The sequence below is a fragment of the Ochlerotatus camptorhynchus genome, unplaced genomic scaffold, assembly GCF_037179485.1.
Source record: "Ochlerotatus camptorhynchus isolate MF236.1 unplaced genomic scaffold, CSIRO-AGI_Acam_v1.1 ptg000419l, whole genome shotgun sequence".
Classification (NCBI taxonomy): domain Eukaryota; kingdom Metazoa; phylum Arthropoda; class Insecta; order Diptera; family Culicidae; genus Ochlerotatus; species Ochlerotatus camptorhynchus.
The window spans coordinates 103,727-127,383 of record NW_027040905.1 but is presented as its reverse complement, the minus strand read 5'-3'; the positions used below and the strand labels follow the sequence as shown (position 1 = coordinate 127,383).

General features: G+C 38.8%; 1 protein-coding gene across 1 annotated transcript in view; it reads right to left on the bottom strand.

Annotated features, from left to right (window-relative positions):
• The window catches only part of LOC135711100 (gamma-1-syntrophin-like), a gene marked incomplete at its 3' end in the record, with an annotated part of 197,425 nt that extends 174,079 nt beyond the window's left edge, over positions 1 to 23,346 (bottom strand). The window contains exon 1 of the mRNA XM_065233840.1: positions 22,280 to 23,346. The remainder of the gene's footprint in view (positions 1 to 22,279) is intronic.
• Positions 23,347 to 23,657: the final 311 nt, after the last annotated feature.

The following is a 23,657-nucleotide window of genomic DNA, read 5'->3' as shown; positions in this document are numbered from 1 at the left end:
CATAAAGAAATCACCGACGTAGTCCTACTTGGAAAAATAGTGCATCTTGAACGTTTTCCTACGTCCTAAATGTATTAAATTTTATTCTGTGTACACTTTACCTTGAAACAGCCAGAATTTTATAAAATTATAAAATTCAAACTTCTTGAATTTAATTTTGGTTTCTATGTCTGAGATTTGACTGCTCAATAAAAAAATCTAGTTACAAAATTCATGAAATTACCTAACCCTGAGAATTTTCTTAAGTTTGAGATGCTTACATTTACAAGATCCGGACTGTGATTTAATTACAAAAAACATGAACAAACGATCATTGCTTGCTCAAAGGTCCCAATCGTTGTTATGGAATTAATATAATCAAATTTATTGTTTCATAATTAAAATAATAGTAAGCCTCAATGTCATATTATTGGACACAAAAAAATTTACCTAAAAATAAATTGCCTTGGACGCAATTTGAGTGAGTTTTTAATAACCCGTAGTTTTTACAAAATTAAAAAAGTGTAGGAAGCCCCCCTTCGGCCCCCTCCAGATAAATTTTCTAGCTACGCCAATGCCACTACACCACCAGCGCCGCTAAGCTGAATTTGTCACTCGTTTAATTTTACAGAAAGCATGGAATTCAAGAACCACGTGTTACCAAAATCAGAAAGGCACTGTTCAACATATTCAAACGCAATGTATTGCAAACTTACACATAGTGTAAGCATACAACAAGTCACCCCGTTTGACGGTACCACGCCTAATGTACACACCCACACATGCAGACACTTTTTGTAATTCAGGGTAGTGGCCCGAGCAATCACTAGAAGCGAGCTTTGGAGATAATTAACATCTCCTTTCGCGTGCACAGTACAGTCGATAGCGAAATCCCTGCTGCAAAAGTTGAACAATGCTAATCACTGGGATTGTGGATTTTCGTTTCGCATTCTTGCTCTCGTTTGATGAAGCTTCTTCGTTTTAGAACTGATGCAGGTGTCGTTTTTTTTTTGGGATCGTTATTAGCAGAGTGAGTGAGTGGGTCAACCCTGTTTGATTAACGAGTTGGCGCCAACATGGTTGCTAAGCTGCTGGGTACGCGTTTTAGATTGAGTGTTCACATTTATGGACCACTCTGCCTCCGGGAGTCCACCTCGGTTAGATGTAACGAGAGGGATAATCATGACGGTACCCAACGCTGTTGAACATTTTCGGTGTTGATGGATTACGCTGCCAGAAAGGTGGACATGGACGGATGGTTCTGGTGGGATTATTTTAGCAGGAATGCGAACGTAATTATTCCGGGTTTGAGATGAATTATGACCGTCGAGGTTTGTGAAATTCCAAGATGACTAAAATGTATACCCTTGGAATAAACTACACTCAACGTTCGTTAACTTCTTTCGACCTAACAAACGGTATTCGTTATTTGAAATGCATTTCATGTGTCAACCCAGTTGTCAAATGCATTCAAAATGCTTCAGTGTTCATTTGGTTCATCTAGATTATTTGGTAGACAAATTTCCATTAGCTGAGAATTTGTTTAAATACATTTCAGGTCACAAAGGACTTCCAGTTTGCGAACGTCTAATGTATATTGTCAGGAGAACGACGAGTTGAATACTCACTTGTACGACATCTGCGATTCAAGAAATAAGTTTTCACAAATTAAATAACTAAACTTTGGATACGCAGTACCCACGCACAAACATAAAGTTCCACATTATTAGCATTGAACAAAAAGCATTTTGCGTCATGCTTTCAACTTGCTTCAATGCTAGAATACCTTTCCTTTTTATGGCAATGAAAATGTCATAAATTGACCTGTGTTTTTTCCCCTTGATTTGTGTTCCGCACTGAGTCCAATGCAATGCATTACTTCTCTTTCGAATCAGAGATTTTATTCCTCCGAAAATCCCAGTGGTGCCACAACAGCTGGGATTGAACCCAGGCCCTTTGGGGTGAGAGGCTATCACGCTTACCACTACACCACTGGCACCCCATAATTGAGCAGTGTTAATACTCTGTTAATAGTTGCATCCAAAAACAAGTGATATAATTTCATTTATGAAAAGCTCTAAAAGATTTTGAAACGACTAGTAAATAGTAAATGCCATTTGAACAGTTCAAAGCTTCTTCAAGGCTAGTGAGTACATGCCAAAAAGTAATTACTACACGATTTTGTAGGATGAAGATCTAACTAGTAGTTGTTTATTAGCAGTACGGTCTATTCTAAGCCAGACCAATCGATGGTAACAGTGCGGGGCCGGGCCTCATCAAATATACATATCGTAATTAAACACAAAACCTAATGAATCATAAACCCAAGCATCTACAGAATTCGGTTCGGTTGCTACAGCATGCTTCATTGCTTGTCGGTGCTTTCCGTTCAGTTCACTGACTGTGTCATATGTCGGTGTGAAGTACATCAGCTAATGAATTTTTTAGATAATTCCCCACATGGTCTGATAATGATTCATACGGTATTTTTACAAGATATATTCCTGATTAGGTAAATGGAAGCATGTTTTCCGTAGACTTCCATCTTTGGCTAAGAGGAATTTCTAACCAAAACCACTTTCATCAACATGAAACTACCCACCGGCCTATAATGAATCCATCACCACTCCTGCCCGAGGGCAACCAAAAGGCAACTTCATTATCTGACTTTTAAATCTGCCGTTGGCTGTCATCACCCAGATTTCATAGAATCACGCCTAATCACGAACATACGACGACGACGACGATAGACGGATGAACTCATCAAACCAGTGCAGTGACGATGCTGTGTAGCTGTCGATACGTTTATCTTGCATAGACCAGTAGGTAGGGTGAGTGACTCAACAACAACAACAACAACAACAACAACAACAACAACAACAACAACACCAACGACAACAACAACAACAGCAACAACAACAACTACAACTACAACAATAACAACAACAACAGCAATAACATCAACAACAACAGGACCCGAAGCAGCCATCTCTACAACAGCACTGCATTACCTTTGGATAAAGAACTTTTGGCTGCTGCACGAATACAATTTTCTCGGCCACCCAAAGAAAGCGGACTAAATTTCATTAATTTCGAAAAAGGGGAAACTATTAACCCTTATCGAACTGAAAAACCAACTGAGCGAGAACACCCTCCTCTTCTGGACCCCATGCGTCCGCCAATAGTGAGACTTACTGAACAGTCCGTAACTGGCGACCAACGCTTCCTGAAGGCCCGTCTAAGGGACCCGAAAATTATGGACATTGTTCGGACCTACCTCTCCTTCCTGCATGACCAGCCATCATCAACATGTATTCGCGGAATCACCAAAACCAGTGCTATTCTAATGCTAGCAGCTGAAGGACTACCAAAAGACAGAAATCTCCTGCACGAAATTTTCCTGGACGTCCATGAAGAACTTGGAATTACTCGAAACGACGCCTTGGCAGACCTGCAATCCTACCGTACATTCCTGTCCAGTGAACGCACGCAACGGCTACAATCTACTAGGGAGGCCGCCCTCAAATTTTACAATCCTGTAAATTTTCAACGCCGCTGACGCACCTTGAGGAAGACTCATTATTTCTATATAACGATGCTCGGCATGAGACTGAGGTAACTAATAATAACAATGACCATACTTTATCAACCGACGTATTTCCAACAATTTCTTCACACAGACAGAATGCGACTGAAATTTTGATTTATTGTCAAAATTTCAATCGCATGAAAAGCCCAGCTAAAATGAAGGAAATTTATCAACATTTATTATGCTCATCCTTTTCGGTCATTCTGGCAACTGAAACAAGCTGGGACGAAAGCGTAAAAAGTGAAGAAATCTTTGGAAATGCCTTTAATGTATTCAGAGACGACAGAAATTTTCATGCAACTCAGAAGAAGTCAGGCGGTGGAGTCCTTATAGCTCTTGCGACCAATTTTAACTCAGAACTCATCATTACACCAAAATTTACAGAATTTGAGCATATTTGGGTGAAATCACACATAGCCGGTGAAACGCACGTGTTCGCCTCAGTTTATTTTCCACCAGACCATGCTCATAAAAGCACTTATGAAGCCTTCTTCCAAAGTGCTGAACAAATTCTATCTGACCTTCCTCCTGAGGTTAAAGTTCACATCTATGGAGACTTTAATCAACGCCATGCTGACTTCATTCTGGACTCTGAAAATGAATGTATCTTACTCCCAGTCGTTGGGGATAATGAAACATTGCAGTTCATATTTGACAAAACTGCTAATTTAGGACTGAACCAAATTAACCACATCAAAAACCAACAAAATTGCTATTTGGACTTTTTACTAACGAATATTTATGAAGATTTCTGTGTGACCGAATCATTAAATCCACTGTGGAAAAATGAAGCGTTTCACACAGCAATCGAATATTCTTTATTTATGCATGAAAACCAAAGACCCAACGACTGCGAATACGAAGAAGTCTTTGAATACAAATTAGCAGACTACGAAAAAATAAAATTTAAATTAAACAGTGTCAATTGGCAATTAATTTTAAGGAATGTAGGAAATGTCGAAATTGGTATAGACGTGTTCTACAAAATTTTAACAGAAATAATTTCGGAAGAAATACCTTTGAAGAAAAAAAGACGTAACAGAAACACACAAAATCCAGTCTGGTTTAACAGACAAATAAAAAACTTGAAAAATCGGAAGCAAAAAGCACATAAAATTTATAAAAAACACAATAGTAGTAATAATTTATTAATTTATTTGGATCTATGCGATCAACTGAATTTAGCTATCAGTACTGCATTTGAAGAATATAATGCAAAAACTGAACGTGAAATAAAGTCCTGTCCGAAGAACTTCTTTAATTACGTAAAAACGAAATTAAAATCTGACAATTTTCCTTCAATAATGCATCTAGACGAAAATGTCGGTGATAGTTCGGAAAAAAACTGTAATCTATTCGCAAAATTTTTTCAAGAAATTTATACGACATTTTCTGAAGAAGATCGTGACCGCGATTATTTTGCATTTTATCCAGAATTTTCAAGGGACATTGGCCTCAATCAACTTCAAGTGCAGGACATTTTGCAGGCTTTAAAAAATTTAGATGCCTCAAAAGGTCCTGGACCTGACGGAATTCCTCCAGTATTTATTAAATGTCTAGCAATGGAACTCACTGCTCCATTGTTTTGGCTTTTTAATATGTCCCTGGAATCCGGAACCTTCCCTAAAATTTGGAAAACCTCATTTCTAATACCTATCTTTAAATCTGGTCGAAAATCTGACGTACGTAATTATCGTGGAATAGCCATTATCTCTTGCATTCCTAAGCTTTTCGAGTCAATTATCAACGAAAAATTATTTCTCCAAATCAAAAATAGAATTACTGACATGCAACACGGCTTTTTCAAGGGTCGTTCGACCTCGACCAACTTACTTGAATTTATAGACTATTCATTGAATGCAATGGATAATGGAAACCACGTAGAAGCTCTCTATACAGACTTTAGCAAGGCATTTGACCGCATTGACATACCAATGTTACTCTTTAAACTGCAAAAAATTGGAATTAAGTCAGGGCTCCTGAAATGGCTTGAATCATATTTAACTAACCGCCAACAAATAATTAAATTCAACGGAAAGAAATCGAGCCCAATTCAAGTCACTTCAGGCGTCCCCCAAGGCTCTCATTTGGGACCTCTCCTTTTTATTCTATACGTAAACGACATATCTTACATTCTCAAAAAACTTAAATTGCTTATTTATGCCGACGACATGAAGCTCTTTTTGGAAATAAGAAATGAAGAAGACATCAATATATTCCGGAATGAAATACACATATTCTACATATGGTGCAAAAAAAGTCTACTAGAATTGAATGTAAAAAAATGTAACTTAATATCATTTAGTAGAAAAAGAACAACTTCAAATATTTCAATTGCATTAGGAAATCAAACTGTAGACAAATGTGAAAGAGTTAGGGATTTAGGAATTATCTTAGACTCTAAGCTAACTTTCATAGACCATTACAATACAATTATTCACAGGGCAAATAACATGCTAGGCTTTATCAAGCGCTTTTGCTATAACTTTCAGGACCCTTACACAATTAAAACACTATATATTGCCTATGTGAGGTCAATACTGGAATATTGCAGCATTGTATGGTCTCCATTTTCAATCACGCACGAAGAAAGATTAGAATCAGTACAAAAACAATTTCTATTATACGCTCTTCGTAAATTAGGTTGGACTTCATTTCCTCTTCCATCATATGAAGCACGCTGCATGCTTATAAACATACAAACATTAAAAGAGCGTCGTGAATATGCAATGGTTTCATTTGTAAATGATATCGTTTCGCAGCGAATTGACTCAACAGAACTTTTATCAAAATTAAATTTCCATGCACCCACTCGGCAACTCCGAAATCGAAATTTATTTGCCATAAAACATCATCGCACAAATTATGCAAAATATGGGCCATTAAACCGCATGATGGCCTCTTACAATAAACACTGCGAAACCATTGACTTTACAATGTCTCGGCATAAACTAAAGCAATATTTTTATTCCATAAGAAATAACAACTCATAAAAGAAAAGACAAGAAAGCTGACACTACTTTTTTAAATAAATATATATTTAAGAAAACAAAACTGTATTAATTAATTGTACTAGTCTACGTTGGTTGACGAAATAAATAAATAAATAATGGAGGTATGAACTTGATCTATTTATATTAATCAGCAATGTAATTTGTTGCTTTTCTGCTCTTTTTTACAGGAAAGATTTTCATTTTCGGAATGAACTTAAAATTTTATTGAATAAATACGCATATCTGTCAAGGATATTAAATTAATGTAGTACATTTATACAGTCACTCCATAGTACATATAAAGAATATAGTGGTTCTCATAATATCGTAAAAATTGGTAGTTTTGTTCCTTTTTCCAAAATATTAGACCCGTATTTTTTGTCATTAGGGTGACCATTTGCATGTTAGGGTGGTTCAAAACATTGATTTCTTAACTTTTGATCCACTAGGCCGATTTCAAAGATCAAAGTTTCAAATGCAAAGTAATTAAAAATGCTTTTTTGGAAAAATATAATGATTTAACAAAATTGGGATTTCTTATTTTTATTTCTTTCCTTGATTTGTTTTCCGTACTGAGTATCAATGCTACCGGTGCCAGGGAGACCGGGGACCAACGGTTTTACTTCCCTTCCGAAGGAAGACGTGATCAGAGATTGCATGCCTCAGAAAATTTCGGCGGCGCCGACTGGGATTGAACCCAGGCCTTTTGGGATGAGAAGCAATCACGCTTACCACTACACCACCAGCACCTCTGGGATTTTATATTGAAAAGTATTGATTGTATTTGGTTTTGGGTTTTAGCTCAAATAAATTTAGATCAAATCAAATAAGTATAGATGATGTGACTATGTTAGCTATGAATCAATGGTAGTCTAGTCGCATGGTAGTTTAGTTGCATAGGAGTATTGAGCGAAAACCCAAAACTTGATAACTTATAAAAAATTTAGAAATATTGTGCCCTCTGGTTACAAACCATGAAATTCATAAAAACAAATTCAATCAATATTTTTCAATATCCCTACATGAAAGTATTTATATTTACCTTTCATTTAATATTTTGATCTTTAAATTTGGCAACGGGGTGCAAAAGTTATTAATTTTTGAAAAAAAAATGATGTTTTGGACCACTCTACCATTGAAATGGTCACCCTATTGATACAATGAAATTCTGAGAACCACTCCCAAGTAACAATTTGGGTTTTATGAGGGTTCTGTAGACTATGATTTAGACTTGTAGAATGCTTTAAAACCTCGATAAAACTTGCAATGCTACGTGGAACTATACCGTTTTGCTATAGAATGGCTGTATGCAGGTATTCCACTAAAGGCGCTCACAATCATCAGGATTTGGATAAATTCTCCTCTTTCTATGGGTGTGGTGTTCGTATTGTTGCGATACCGACAGTTTAATGTCACACTGGCACCTTTTCAGACCTTACCTAATGAGCCAAACACTTTTCAACAATGCACTAAAGATGGGAGCACAACCCAAGTAACATTTTAAGTTTTATGGAATTCTACAAAGCTATAGTTGCTTCATTCATAAAACTCTGGTCAAGGCTATTTTGTCATTAATGTATCCACCAAAACCTCTTTAAGACTAGAATATGTCTAATTGGCCCACTCTGGAGAAGGTTCTGAAGGGTATATTTTCGAAGCTCTTCAAGACTGATTTACTGCAAGACATTTGAAAGCTACAACAAAAGCTATTTAGCCACAATAAAAACCCTTTCCGTGCCATTTCCCCTAACTACTTGCTAAAACCACTAGGAAAGTATCAATAAAGATAGAAAAGGATCTATGAATCCGATCATATCAAAATAATTAAAATAGAAACGGGTGATAGAAAAATCCAAATAGTTCTTATTAAGTGGCCTAGTTTTAAGTGCCTTATTAAATGTTATGTGAAATGTACGTGAAAACATAAAAAATAATCCGCTCTCGTAAAACGTTTTGCAACATTTCGCTTTTCGAACAGCTGGAAGCGCAATCGTTCCCGAAAAAGATCCCCTTCTTTCGGATGGTTACAGAAGTGCGCCATCCAACGATGCAGGGATATACGCTTGAATGAAAATTTCGAAGAGTTGATTCTTTCGCCGAATAAAATCGCAGATATGGATCAGAAACCAGCTAATCTCCGCTAACTAACAGTTTCAGTGGTTTGATGTCAGTTGTTATTTCGATTGTCATGATCTGGAGAAGGCTGGTATGTTTTTCAACTTGGATGCCAAATGGTTACTGAATTGTTACTAGGGAAGTGTTAATTTCATCAAATGCGCTCTAGATTTTAGACACACTACAGTACTTTTTGAACCTGTAACTATACACAGAAAAATTATGAATTTTACCTATCGCGTAAAACCTCCCTTTGTTCAATTTTGAGCTATAGTTTGCATAAACAACGCATAATGCATAAATTGAGATCGCAGTAGGCTGCGCTTGAAAGATGACGTGTTTTTCTTTTGCTGCGTATTTTTCGTCAGCGAATTAAGCTTTTTTGCCTTGAATTTGTTAATTTGTGGGCTGAAATTTAGTTGCAAGTGTTCATAAAGTTATCATTTAGTGACATATCGTGTTTTTCCTGTGGTGAGGCGTCCAGTTTTGAAGCCAAATTAGCTTAAACATGAGAGAATATAGCAAGTGAAAATAGAAACATGCAGTGACAAAAGAAAGAAGCAAGAAAAAAAGGTCCGACTTGAGTGCTTCGGTTGACCTTGAATTTAACCTCCAAAATCTACGTCGCAGCTTCAGTTCAATTGTTTGGTGTTGGTTTATTGCCTCCCGGTTCTCCAAGTTCGGATGCCACACTTTCGGCGCGTTGTTCTATTAAGAGATTCGTCACCGTGGACGAGTTTAAATCCGGTCCGATTGATGAATTAGCCCGGGAAGGTGCTGATAATGTGTCCATCGCGAGTTTTGGTGGTGATTCGGTGGCAGACGTTGCTGTGAATCAGCAAATTTTCCGCTTGCAAAAGTGTTCGGTTGATGGTCTCTTGACGGTGTCTGAGATTGCGACTAATCTGAAAAATGCCTCGCTCAAGACTTGACGGGGTGTAACTGATACGGTTCCTAGGGAAAGCACTGGACGCGAACATCTTCCCAGGAATGGCAGTGAAAGACAATTTGTGATCGGAACTACGTAACCCATGGATTGGAGGATCAAATTAACATGGTGAGACCAGTCCAAATACAATAAAAAACATAAACTAAATACGTGCCAGGAACATTTTGAAGCTGGAAGTATGTGTGTAATACTAATATCCAATTGATAGAGGTAATACATACATGCGGGGCTTATTGTAAGTGAAAGTAACCTCGGAATGGGCGTGACTCTCCAGACATTCTGAAATAGGTTGCTGGATCTGCAGTAGAGCTATCACCTTCTAACTCCCGGACTAAAACTGTCTACAATCACCATAAATACGACATTGTAGAGAGAGTTCAGGGAGGGAATACACACACACACACACACACACACACACACACACACCGTTTTAAGGAAATCTATTTAGAGAAGATGCATAAATAACGTAGAATTTTAGGGTTTCCAGCCACGTAGAAAAATACGTTAAGCGTTTGGTACCGTTTGATGAAGCACCAATCTTGGACCCCCTTTCCTTTGAAGCGTATTTTTATACTTGGCCGGTCACCCTAAAATGCTACGTCATTTATGCATATTCCTTTATTATAAAATTTTGACCAACTTAACGATGTTTAATTGTGTTATAAGAGAATAATTGAACGATTAAAAATGCATGTTAGGGAAGATGCATAATTGACGTACACACTTAAAAATAACTGCTTTTATACGAGACGTAATCCATATTGGACGTAAATTATGAAAGGTAAACAAACATTTCATGTAAAACAAAGTCTTCTCAAACCGAAACATAAGCAACTCAACGAAGAGAACGTTTGATTGAATTTATTTTCTCGTTTCTTTCAACTGATTCTTATGTCATAAAGGCCGCTTACATGTGTCGGTCTCAGGGAACCGAAATTGACATGACTTTTTCCTAGTGTGTAGTATCTTAGGATGACCAGCCATGTAGACAAATACGCTACAAGGGGGAGGGGGTCCGAAGATTATCTTCATCAAACATCATTTTCTACATGGCGGGTCACCCTAAAATGCTACGTCATTTACGCACCTTCCTTTACATCACTTATATCGAACATCGTCATTAATTCCAGTACCGTAGCTATAGGAGGACCCACAACTATAGGAGCGTTTACCCTGGCTACCTACCTAGCCTAGCAGTAGTTGATCAGCATCCCTTCTCGCTCGTTCGATGTTGTTGGTACGAAGCAAGCGATGGCTGATGGCTGAAAGTGAGAATAAAAAATCAGCTGCTTTTTTTATCGCTCGTCCATCCCATTCAATGTTTCTTCACTCTCACTAATTCTTTATCAGCGCCGACCGTCAATGTCGTTGATATGGCAAGTAGGGGAAAACAGCTCATAATGCACCCCTGGGGGTTAAAATGGCCCCGTGCGGATTTTCGTTGCTTTTCTATTACTAATTCAAGACCAACAATTGAAAAGGCCTCAACTCCATTGTGTAAGCAAACCTTGTAAGGCCATTTTGTTGCAAACCGAAGTAACCCAACGCAAACTAACAAAATGAACAGGTAGGGGAAATTCTGCTCTACCCGATTGTGATTTAGGTTTGCGAATGTAGGTTTTGGTTCACGAGAAAATGGCCCTACAAGGTTTGTTTACTAAAGGGAGTTGAGTCCTTTTCAATTGTTGGTCTTGAATTGTGGGATTTTCAGTGCCCGAATGCTAGTTCAAGTACTGAACTAGCAATTCTGCTCGTTAAATTCCCGGATTAACATTTGGAACGCTATGACAAAGCATGGGCCATTTTAGCGGTGCGGTGCGTTTTGTTCCATCCTACCCTACCTACCTTCCTATCAACCTATGTGTGCTTCTTGTGTACGGAACACCGTTCGTCCGAAATGCCCCATCCAGGTTGAGAGGTGTACTTGACATAGCTGAATTGCTGCAGCTCCGCGACTGATGGCACGCATCATCGTCGCTCAAAAGAGAAGTGCACATAGTGATTGAGTTTCTCGAAAAAACGTCAATATTGCACTTCACGTGCCACAGGGGCTAGCGATTTAGTCATGAGAAAGAGCACTTCTGGGATGATAATTGTTTACGACATTCAGATGCACATGCTATTTCATAATATCGTAAATACGAAACACATTCACAAAAAAAAAACTGCACTTGAAAACTATGGCAAAGCTAGTTGTCAGACCGGCATTCCGAAGAAATATACAGCAAACCTGTATCAAGACAAGGATGTTTACATCCTAATCCCTGAAAATTAACACACCCCTGTATTGAAAAATCGGAATGAGAGAATTAATGTTCGTTTGAAGTTTCAATAAATCTGCTAAGCTAGGATTCGAATTCTGAAATCTACTAATTTATAGTCGAATGAGTTCATTCACAAATCATTGGAGGAGTAATAGGGTAGAGAACTACTTCGGCCTAATCGCTCATTTTGGGCCTAACGAGCAGAAAACTTCAAATAAATCCTTCATTTCAGAGTTAACAAGTCAATTGTGCGTTTGGTACGATACTTTAGTTTATAAGCTACGGAACGAAGTCAATGAGAACGCGTGATATGAAGGTTTGCACCCATTATTCCCAGAAACAAAAGAAGCGCTCCGACCGAATCAATTTTTATCTTCATCCGATAGGCCGAAGTGAATTCATTGCCGTTTCAATGGCGTTTCAATGCGTTAGGCCGAGTTTAGAATCCGTAGGCCGAGTTTGGCGTCAAGAAGCAGCGTTAGACTTTTGACAATATCTCAACGATTGGTTTTTCTTTATCAAATCTTACGGTACATACGGAAAGGTAAATAAATTTGGAAGCCATCAGTAATAATAACATTCCGTTTGGTGCTAAACTGCGCTAGATTAAGAAAGACTAAGTGCGGGTTGTGCTTAATAGGCCGGAAATGGGGTAGTTAACCCTAGTTGTGATTTTGATCGTTTTTGCAATCCATATGAAAATCACTTAGCAAAAGTTGAAAATCTTACTTTTATCTCAATAAATCAAATTTTGTGTGCAATCGTTGCACTGTTTAGCTGGCGTATATAAGACAAATTTGCGGCAGAACTTTGAATATGAGTGGTCCCTTTAGGATGTCAATGTAGTTTGCGCACTGACATATAAACGAATGATATTGATATTTTTTTTCTTTATTTAGGAACATTGATATTCTAACAATGTGAAGTGACATTGATATTCTAACAATGTGAAGTGACACTGATACATGTAGTGATATTTTTCAGCACTGCCTAGAAGACATCAGAAATAACATGGGATACTTTCGGGAGACTAGTAGCGACTAGCAGTGATGCGGAGAAGGACAACGAGTTTACACATAGGCACGAAAATTGGACAGAAGGGTGAAGAAACAGCGAAAGTTGGTGAGATCGTTTTAAAGTTTTAATTTTTATTATTGCTCATATATGTACGTAAGGTAGCCACCATCCCTTCAAAGATCTTGTCTTGTATGCAGCTCCACTTAATAGCAAGATCAATTTGAGCTACCGATCTGAATTCACAATATCGCTGTATGAAGGGCCAAAAACGGAGGTGCGGACCCGTAAGCAGAGACACTTACACGAAATCCACGGGAATTTAAGAATCTCCTTCCAACGATACTAAGCTTCCTACAGGATGGTTTGCAAAGAAGGGCGTGTCAATCTCACTGAAACTGTTGAAGTAGAATTCACACCACCACAATCGAATCAGTAGGATAAAGAAAATGATAGCGTTGTTTATTCTCTCCTAGACTCCGGTTGTCATACCACTCCATCGTCCAGTCCCAGTTCAAATGATACCCTGATGCTCCCTCCCAACCCAGTATTTATTAATATAATGAAAATATATGTAGTGGAGAAATGAAATATATCCAAACATTAAATATAAAATAATGTATATAAATTTATAAAGATACAAAAGTTGATATTGTTCAATGAAAATAATAATTATTTTACATATAATAAGATGCAGCTCTATGTTTCCTCAGCTCACAATATCAAGTGGATGTAACACTGAAATTTCACAATTTTACTAAGCAAATATATATTTTTATAAACAATGCTGGGATTGGGAGGGACCATCATGGCACCCGACTATAGTGATTTTGACGGGGAGAGTGAGAATGTCAACTCTCTATTGATAACTTTTCGTGGATAAAAGGCGGGCTCTTCTCCCCACTCATTGGAATATCTTCCTGTTTGGTGGCTCGTCTTTTTGATCAATTGTGCAATCATGTTACTGGAAGAGAAGATTCTTTACTGTCCCGTAGATGCGTATAGGCAACTTTGCCAACCCAATCCGTTTTTGGCCCTTCACACAGCGACATATTGAGGACAATCAGAGGTTATTAAGCTTGATCAAGACAAACAGAGCTGTGCTACAATAGGTGATAGACCACTGTCATCATCATCATGATCATCATTGAAAATATGCATCTCAGTAACATATTTTGCTATACCTCTACATTGAATTATTACTGTCAACCGCGGAATGTAAAATTCAATAACAGTTTTGTGCAACAACAAAAATAACCGAGGCTTTTCAAAAAGGGTAGGTTTTCCCGTTTTGGACTTAGCTAGTTCAATTCACACATTTTTAAAATAGAAACCACCATGTTATATCATTGAATTGAAGTTTAAAGCTTTCTGAATAATAAAATGTTATAAAATGTTGTATTTGCATCACATTAATCTTGTTATAGGGTGCCCCAGAATGTCTAAGCGCGAAAAAAAAAACTATAACGTAATTCTGTTTTCAGTATTTTCTTACGGTTTAACGTAGAAAATCCGAGATCCGATCAGGTATGGAGTGGATTTTTGAAACTTCAACAAGATTTTCACGTCCGGATTTTGTCGTGTTCAACCTTTGATGTTGAGGTGAGGTTATACTTGCTTTCCTTCTTACTTATCTAGATTGTTGAGGTTATTCTTCGTACACAATTTTTTTCAATGATGATTTTTCCTCATCTACATTTGACTGTATGTTTTAGTATTACTTCTACGTGAAGTCAACGATTTACATTTGTACCTTCCTTAAAAAGTTGTCCTAAGCTCTCTATTCTAATATCTATATGCAATCTTCACACTGCCGTACTCTAACGGAACTATCAACTCTATGCTTTCATCTACTCCATCTATCGTATAAAAATTACCACTACAGTCTGTTATTTGAAATTAGCATCTTCAACTCATCTACATGTTCGGGAGGAGACGAGTGTATACATTAGAGAACACTAGCGATTAACATGAGGTAGTGGTGAGTTGGTTTATTTTCTTTTAATTCCGTTATAATTACTCTCTACTTGCAGACTTCATCAGTGCCAAGTCAACACCACTGAAGAATCCATTTCTTATCTACGAGTTATAAAGGGTGATACGGTCAAAATTTGGTCAAGGAAAAACGCGTGTAAATCGGTGAAATCGTTTATTTAAAAAATCAAATTAAATTTCTTTTTCAAGTTCAATTAGTATAAAATTCAGGAAAAATATTCAGTTAGGCTTCCGCTTTTCCAAATCCGAATTGCCGGGCCTTACGCTTGACCTCTGCCATCAGATTTTGTACAGCCACCTTGTCCACCTTCTTCGCCGCAGAAAGCCAGTTTGCCTTGAACTGCTGCTCGCCCTTAGCAGTTTTTTTGGTCTTCTTTAGGTTCCGCTTGACAATAGCCCAGTATTTCTCAATTGGGCGGAGCTCTGGCGTGTTGGGAGGGTTCTTGTCCTTGGGAACCACCTGCACGTTGTTGGCGGCGTACCACTCCATGGCCTTTTTACCGTAATGGCAAGATGCCAAATCCGGCCAAAACAATACGGAACAACCGTGTTTCTTCAGGAAAGGCAGCAGACGTTTATTCAAACACTCTTTCACGTAAATTTCTTGGTTGACAGTCCCGGAACCTATGAAAATGCTGCTTTTCAAGCCACAGGTACAGATGGCTTGCCAAACCAGATATTTCTTTGCGAACTTTGACAGTTTCATGTGCTTGAAAACATCTGCTACCTTTCCCCTTCCTTTTGCCGTATAAAACTCCTGTCCCGGAAGCTGCTTGTAGTCGGCTTTGACGTAGGTTTCGTCGTCCATTACCACGCAGTCAAACTTCGTCAGCATCGTCGTGTACAGCCTCCGGGATCGCGCTTTGGCCGTCGTATTTTGTTTATCATCGCGATTTGGAGTCACTACCTTCTTGTAAGTCGATAGTCCGGCTCGTTTTTTGGCTCGATGCACGGTTGTAGACGATACACCCAGCTTATTTGCGGCATCTCGGAGAGAGAGGTTAGGGTTTCGCTTGAAACTACCGGCAACTCTCTTTGTCGTCTCAGCGGCTTCCGGTTTTCGATTTCCCCCCGATCCAGACTTCCTGGCTGTCGACAAACGTTCCCCAAACACTTTAATTACATTTGTAACGGTTGATTTGGCAACTTTTAGCGATTTTGCCAACTTTGCGTGCGAGTAGCTCGGATTTTCGCGATGCGCGAGCAAAATTTTGATACGCTGCTCTTCTTGCTTGGACGGCATTTTGACAACTGAAGAGTGAATTCCAAAATCAAAATAGGAGCAACATTCTACACACACACACCTTCAAAATGAGGGGTGTTCAGGTTTTTTAAATGCAAAATTGAAAGAAATACGTCAAGTTGATATTGACCAAATTTTGACCGTATCACCCTTTATACTAATCAATAGGTACTATAAATCAGCAGGTATCGACTGCCATGTTACAATTTACCTAACCAGGTACCTAAGTTTACTTGTAACGTTGATTAACTTTAGTTTATTTTCAGCAATGAATATTGCTTTACAGACTATCTTTATGGGATAAACATTTTTAAGCGGTGATAAAATTATAATTAATCATAAGACATATTTTTAACGAAAACACGTATCAGAAAAAAATATGCAGCTTCATATTTACGGTGAAGTTGGGAGTTTCATATTTATATAATAAATGCGCCATCAAATACTTTAATTGAGTTATTATCAAATTTCTGTTCACATATGATTCGAAAAATCTTCTGTGTACACTCGGTTTAAGAGTTACATTTCTAACAAAAAGTTTCATGAGCTTGAGCTTGAGCTTGAGCTTGATTGACCGCCCACGGTTGCTACTCTGTTATTGCCAGATCAGCTGTAATTACACAGAGAACCAATAGACGATGCTTGGGACTAGCAATCATCCTCAATGTGTAAAAACTGGTGATCTTAAATTAGGCAATACCAGCGCCGGCCGCGCCCGAACACAGGTCAAGAAAGGAATGGGAAGGATTGTGTTGACATGACACTCGCTTTGATGGAAGCCGAGAACACCTCTGCACTTCCACGAGGAATCACTGGGATGTTGGATAAGAAGGTTGGGTTTGCAGCAGGGTTCGTTTTGGTAAACAATAAGCTGAATTGATGTCCTAACGATCATATAACGCGAAGGAGCTTGGGACTAAACCCACGGTCTTCTGCTCAGTAAGCAAAAACGTTTGCCACTAGACAGACGAGCACCTTTTTAATCACCGAGTTGCTGTTATTACCATGTAGTCATATTAACGATTGACGAATCTTGAATGTGGATGGGCCTGAGATTAGACTCATGATGTTCTGCTCAGTAAGCAAAAACGGTTGCTCTAAGGCCACCGAGCCCCTCATATCACATAATACCGTTGCTCAAATTTTTGTATCCATTCAAACCCGGAACCAACGACAACAACGAGTTTCACAAAATACACGATACACAAGCGATTTTACCATAAATCTCTTTGATATGTTAGGACCTGGGACCGCGTTTTTCTGCTCAGTAAGCAGGCCACTGTAACCGACGATCTTTCAAATCCGAAAACTAAAAACTACGAAAAAGTACTTAGGCCTTCATTAAGTTCCACTTTCACGCGACGTTCAATGTTTCAATTTGCTCTTTACGTATTGTTCAGGCTATAAATAGGCTCTTTTCAAAAGTTACGCGAGAAATACGCACAATCGTCGCCTACCTTGCAAAACTGGTTCCAAACGACAACAAAGGCATAAGCAACGATGGATTGAACTTTGCTGGCTGGTGTAATGCTGCTGAAAAAAGATAAGTCTATTATTTTGGTTAGTGATCGTTTGGATTTGGGTCCCCCCACGTTGTGTTTAGGTTAGTATAAATAAATAATACTATTTAGTCATATAAATCACCAAAGCTCATTATCTTCAGCGTTATCGGTTTTCGTTTCTGGATCTTTAGTTGCCTCTGTGATATACTTACTTGCGGCATACTATTTTGGGAGTGTACACTGAAGTCTTTTTTTACACGGTTTTTTTTACGCGGTTTTTTTTCACACGGTTTTTTTTACACGGTTTTCCACGATTTACACGGTACGTTTTTAACGATTTCTCGACAACGATACAACCTATCGACTTGATTCCAATCACGTTATCCGTTTCAAGCTATTTGTAATTGAATGGCATACCTAAAAAAAATCACAATTTTTGGTGTAAATACAGAAATTTTTAAAATATGTCTATATGGACCATATCATGCTTTAATTACAAATGGCATCAAAATCCGATTTTTTAAAAACATTTAGCATGCGAAAAATCAAAATCTCGTAGGTTTTTTTTTACACGGTTTTTTTTTACACGGTTTTTTTTACACGGACCGTATCCCCCGTGTAAAAAAAGACCTAAGTGTATATGAGCGTGTACCATGTACGGTATCTCATCTCTCATCGTGATGGTGAGACATAGTAGACAAATTAGAGAGAAAACAAGGAGGTATTAGTATTAGTTATATGTAAACAAACAAAACAAAAGAAGAGAAGAGGAAAGAAGAGCAGACAAATAAAAAAGGGATGAAGTAGATAACAAATAAAAGAAACGTAGGCAGATAATTAGAAAAGGCATTATCCGAGACTCGGCAATCAAATGTCACTCCCGCCGAGATCTCAGCGAAACCCCCTTCCCGCCGAGACCCGCACAGCCGAGCTCGGTAGAAAAAACTAAGTGTGTAGATAGATTAGTAGGAAAATAAATAAAACTACTTTATGACTCAAAGTGCAATGAATGAGCGTTAGTTTTGGGAACATTTCAGTGTTAGAGTTATGTTAGTTTTGATCCGTAATCAGCCCTGCTGACCCCTCCAACATTAGTTGCAGGCAGTGGTTGTTAGATAATGCGGCACTGTAACTACTACTATTTTAGAGGTATGATTCGTCAAGTTTATACAACTCAATGTTTCAATTGAGCCAAACTATCTATCTTACAATTACAAAAGCAGACCTAAACTTACAATTATATGCAAATGCAAAATGAAACTTGACAAATCATCGTCAATCCCCTTATTACAGGGGGGCCTGACGATTTGAATCTAATTTAATTTTGATCAGTGAACGGGCACCATATGGTACATTTTCTCAACATGAACCTATCATTTCCAGCCTATCTGAACTATTTAATAAATGGAAGCCATAACATGGGTTACGCTCCCCCTAAGCGGGCCCTCCGCATCCTGTCTCTGTCTTATCTCAAATACAAAATGCCAATGGTATGAATGTATCTATATATATTGGTCAGGCTTCAGAATCGTCCAGTGGGCAGTGCGCTCTACACTCCAAGTTACCTTTTTTTCAAATTTACCGCAAATTTGATATTTTACCCATTGAGTGTTGATTAGACACAATGAAACATTGTGACAGAAGTTGAGGTTACTAGTGTATTAAATAATCTAGGTCCTATTTAGGATTATATCAGGCATAACATTTGATAACGGCACAAAAGCATCTGTAAACAAACCTTCTAAGACCCTTTACACGCGAACCAAAGTACACCCATGCAAACCAACAACATCATTGGATAGGGGCAACTATAACCTTTCCGAAAGTGGTATTGGTTTGCGTGGGCGTACCTTGGCTCGCGTGTAAAGGGCCTTAGAAAGTTTGTTTACAAATGCCTTTGTGCCGTTATCAAATGTTATGCCTGATATCTGAAAAATCCAAATCTGGCCAACGCCCACCCTAAACCTAAACCTGTTCTAATCCACCTGAAATGACTAACGTATGGAAGACTTTGACTACCCAGCCATGCAATAGTCTCATTCCGTGCCTTATAGCAACTTGATGATTCTATTGCGCTCATCTTCTGGCACCACCCAGGGGAGACTTGGTCCTGTACCCAATGCTTAAGTTATCTCCATTCCACTCAGCTACTCGCAATTTCTTGTGATATAGTGGGCGGAATATTATTATATGAGACAATTCAATGCAGACGTCTTTCCAAATTTGGCAGATCGACAGGTAATCGGTGAGTTACCACGATAGTTGCTATTCAACAACTCGACAACGTCCCATCGTCAACGCCTGCTATGAGAATTTCCCATTGCAGACGCCAACGAAATGACGTCATCGAGCTATCGATCAACTACCCTGGTTATCGCCTGGTACCTTATAGCACGATGCTAGGAGGCGAACCGGAAGAATCGATGAGCTGCCTCCCCCCATTTCTAACAAAAAGTTTCATGATATGAAAAATTACTTGTGATAAGAACAAAAATTCGATTCTATTAATTTGTCCTTAAGGCTCAGGATTCACAATAGCATCACCATTAATGATAGTAAAATTTTTCCACCAAAAATTAAAATCACCATTTGGATAGTAAAAAAGGAACAAACAATTAAATTGCGATTGATGAAACATTTAAGAGCTGAAGCGTAGCTTTCATTTTTCCAGATCATAGAGATAGTATATGTGTAAGCATCAGGACACATGCGACTATTATTCACTAGTTAATCATATTTTTACTCTTTTGGAGAGGTGACCTACAAACTAATCGTCAAGGGTGTCATCAATTCACTCTACACTACTGCAGTTATGCCTATCGCATTCCAGGAAGTATCAGAGTCAACCAATTGTTTAATTGCATAATTTTTTTCCCTGGTGGTGACCGTTGAAACCGACTTGGTACAATGGCCATCCTTGCCACAAGCTCACTGTTAGTGGTGGTGGATGCCAGCTACCTGCATATAGCTGTAGATTTCCTCCATACAATGTATATGTAAATATAATTGATATATGTTGTACTTTTGGAGTGTTAAAAAACTTTTCATTTTGGTAGGGTTTTATAAAAAAAAATGAATTATTGGAAAGTGACGAAATTATAATAAAAAAATTAAATTTTACTATCTCGCAAAGAGGATTATAATTGACTCATAATTTTTCATCTTAAACAATTTCTTCTAGTTTGGAATTGCATCTTATGCAACTTCAACTTCATTTGGATATTTATACGATTTAAAACGAACATTCTTATACGATTTATGGTTTGCTGGGATTGATGTCATAACGATACATTAACGTACAGGAGCTTGGAATGGAACCAACGGTTTTCTGCTCAGTTAACAAAAACGTTTACCACTAGGCGAACGAGCTCCTTATATTACAACACACCACTTGTGATCCAGTTGTTGCTATTACCATGTATTCATATTAATCTAATCTATTCTAACACCAACACAGCCAGTTCTTGAAAGCATTCTGGAAAATTATGGATATACCTCCATAATTTTCCTTATCTATTTGATATATGTTTCACATCATTTACATCATTGCAGCATTTAAGGGGCAAGATGATTCAGAAAACATTGGGCCTGTTTAAATCGAAGATTTAAACACGATACTTCAGAATCCAATAAATGGATGAAACGTGGACATCTCGTACCGTACGTTCCGATTTTGATAATTATATTGGTTGTTGGAAGCATCAAAGCTAGAAAGGTTAAATGATGCTCAATTTTCTTCTGACGGTTGGGACATAAGCACTAACTCTTGTTCTAGCCTTTTATGGCTTATTGCTATTACCATGTATTCATATTAACAAATAAAGTGATTAATTGAGAATAAACTCATAAAGTTCTGCTTAGAAAGCAAAAGCTGCCGCTCTAAGGCCATCGAGCCTCTCATATCACATCAACATCTATAATTGAGTTGTCGTACCCGGTAGCGACGACGACGACGACGACGACGACAGTTTTTTTGTTATGAGAAACTCGTCAAAGCAATCATTGGAGTGTCATGATGAAATGCTTTTAAGATTTCTCGCGGAAATGAACCAGCGTCTGGCTGAAAATCTCCTTAATAAAGAAAACCAACCAACCAACCAAGATTTCTCTTGATATCAATCACCGAATTTTTTTTATGTGACAACTAAGAACGCAACCCCTAATGACCCATTTCACCCCCCCCCCCCCCCTTGCCCTCCATACAGCTTATTGAAGTTTACTTCAATTTCAACATTTACAATAAAGCACTGATTACTTAAATTTGAAACACTATTAAACCCGTGCATCTGATCAGCACCACAGGTGATCAATCCAAAATGCACATCTCCCATACCATCATCATCACTGTTGTTTCAAAACACCGCTCCCACAGTGCAAAGAGTTGACCCAGTTCTTCCCAAAAAGGAAGCTTGCTTCCTTCTGCACATTCTTTAAGCAAGCAAAGGTGATGCCAAACGACGACGCAGTGTCGCGTGTACTTGTAGCTATTTTCAAGGGAGGTGTCAACATATGATATGCGCCCGCAGGCAGAAGTTAAAAGTTGAGGGGAGCTTGAAGACTAAACAACGCAATCACGTTGCACGTCGTCGTCGTCGTCGGTCGTCGTGAGGGGATAGAATGAAGAAGCATGACCTACCTTGAAAGGGCACAGCTGCTGAGAATCTGCCTTCCGTCTTCGCCAGGTCAATGCTTGTAGGTACTGTGGTCGTTCGTTTTGCTGCAGACTAGTTTTAAATGCAGCTACAGCCTTCCGTTTTCGATTGGTTCACTTTGTGTTTATTTATTTTTTCTTATTACTATTGAGAACAGCACTGCGTGCTACGATCCAAACTATCAGCGAATAAACGATGACTGGTTAGTTTTACCGCAGCATTCAGCATCCCTCTCCGCTCGCGCGTTCGTCGGGCTCGAACCTAAGTAACCAGTGAACTTCCAAGGCGAGCCACTTTGATTACCCCACGAAAAAAACTGCAGCCATTTAATGCCAATTGATCAATTGCACAGCGCCTACTTTGAATTGGGTTCTCACCAGGGCTCACACTTGCTTCATCGCAATTTCTCTTTCTGATTTTAGCGCACACATGCATGCACCGCACCGCACCCCAAGGAGGTGTGTTGTTTTTACGATCACGATTATTTTTCACTATTGAGAATAATCACCCTTTCTTCACGATTCCAGTAAGAATGCGACACTATACACAATGTTCCTCACAATGTAACGGGAACGGATCCCAATTAAACTCCCACCGCTGCCCCGAAAGCCATACACTCACCAGCTGCAAATCACCAGAATACGCCTCACTGCTAATCGATTTTTCCCAGTAAACCACTTTTGTGATGTTGCCCAATTGCGACCTGCTTATCGCAACCGATTCTCTCTACACTGAAAATTAGACCCACCGCCACTTGACGTACGTCTATAAATCTTCTTTTCTGCTACCGGATGCCAGTTGGAAGATACGTCTTTCCTTGCAATTCGTCTTACATCAGTAACCTCGAAAAATTGTTCTAAAGTCCCATTCAGAATCAAACGATCCCTACAATGAAAAAACTGTATACACAACACAGCTAATAGCTACTCTATAATGGAAGAGAACACTATGGGTTGCCCCGTAATTTCCCGAAGCGTTCCAGCGACCGTTCAGCGAAACGCACGCAAAACCAATGAGCAGAGAGAGCACTGTGCAGTCACCACGAACCGCCTGCTTGCCTGCCGTGTGCTACGAAAAGTCACGCCGATATCGGTCTCGTCCCGTTCGTTCCTATGCAGCCCAGCTGAAACCAGCGAGCTGCTAGCTGCCGTGAGCACAATCCGAGCCACGACCAGCTCTCCCACCGACCCAGTCGCAACCTCTCCGAGCACGCGGCCAGCAGAGCAACAGCACAGACCCAGTGTAGTGCTTTTGAAGTGTTTACGTTTTGCGAGCCGTTCTGACAGCTGGTTGACTCCCATCCACTCAACGTGAGCTATGCTCGCGTGACTCATTCGCTCCGCAAACGACGACGGCGTCGAG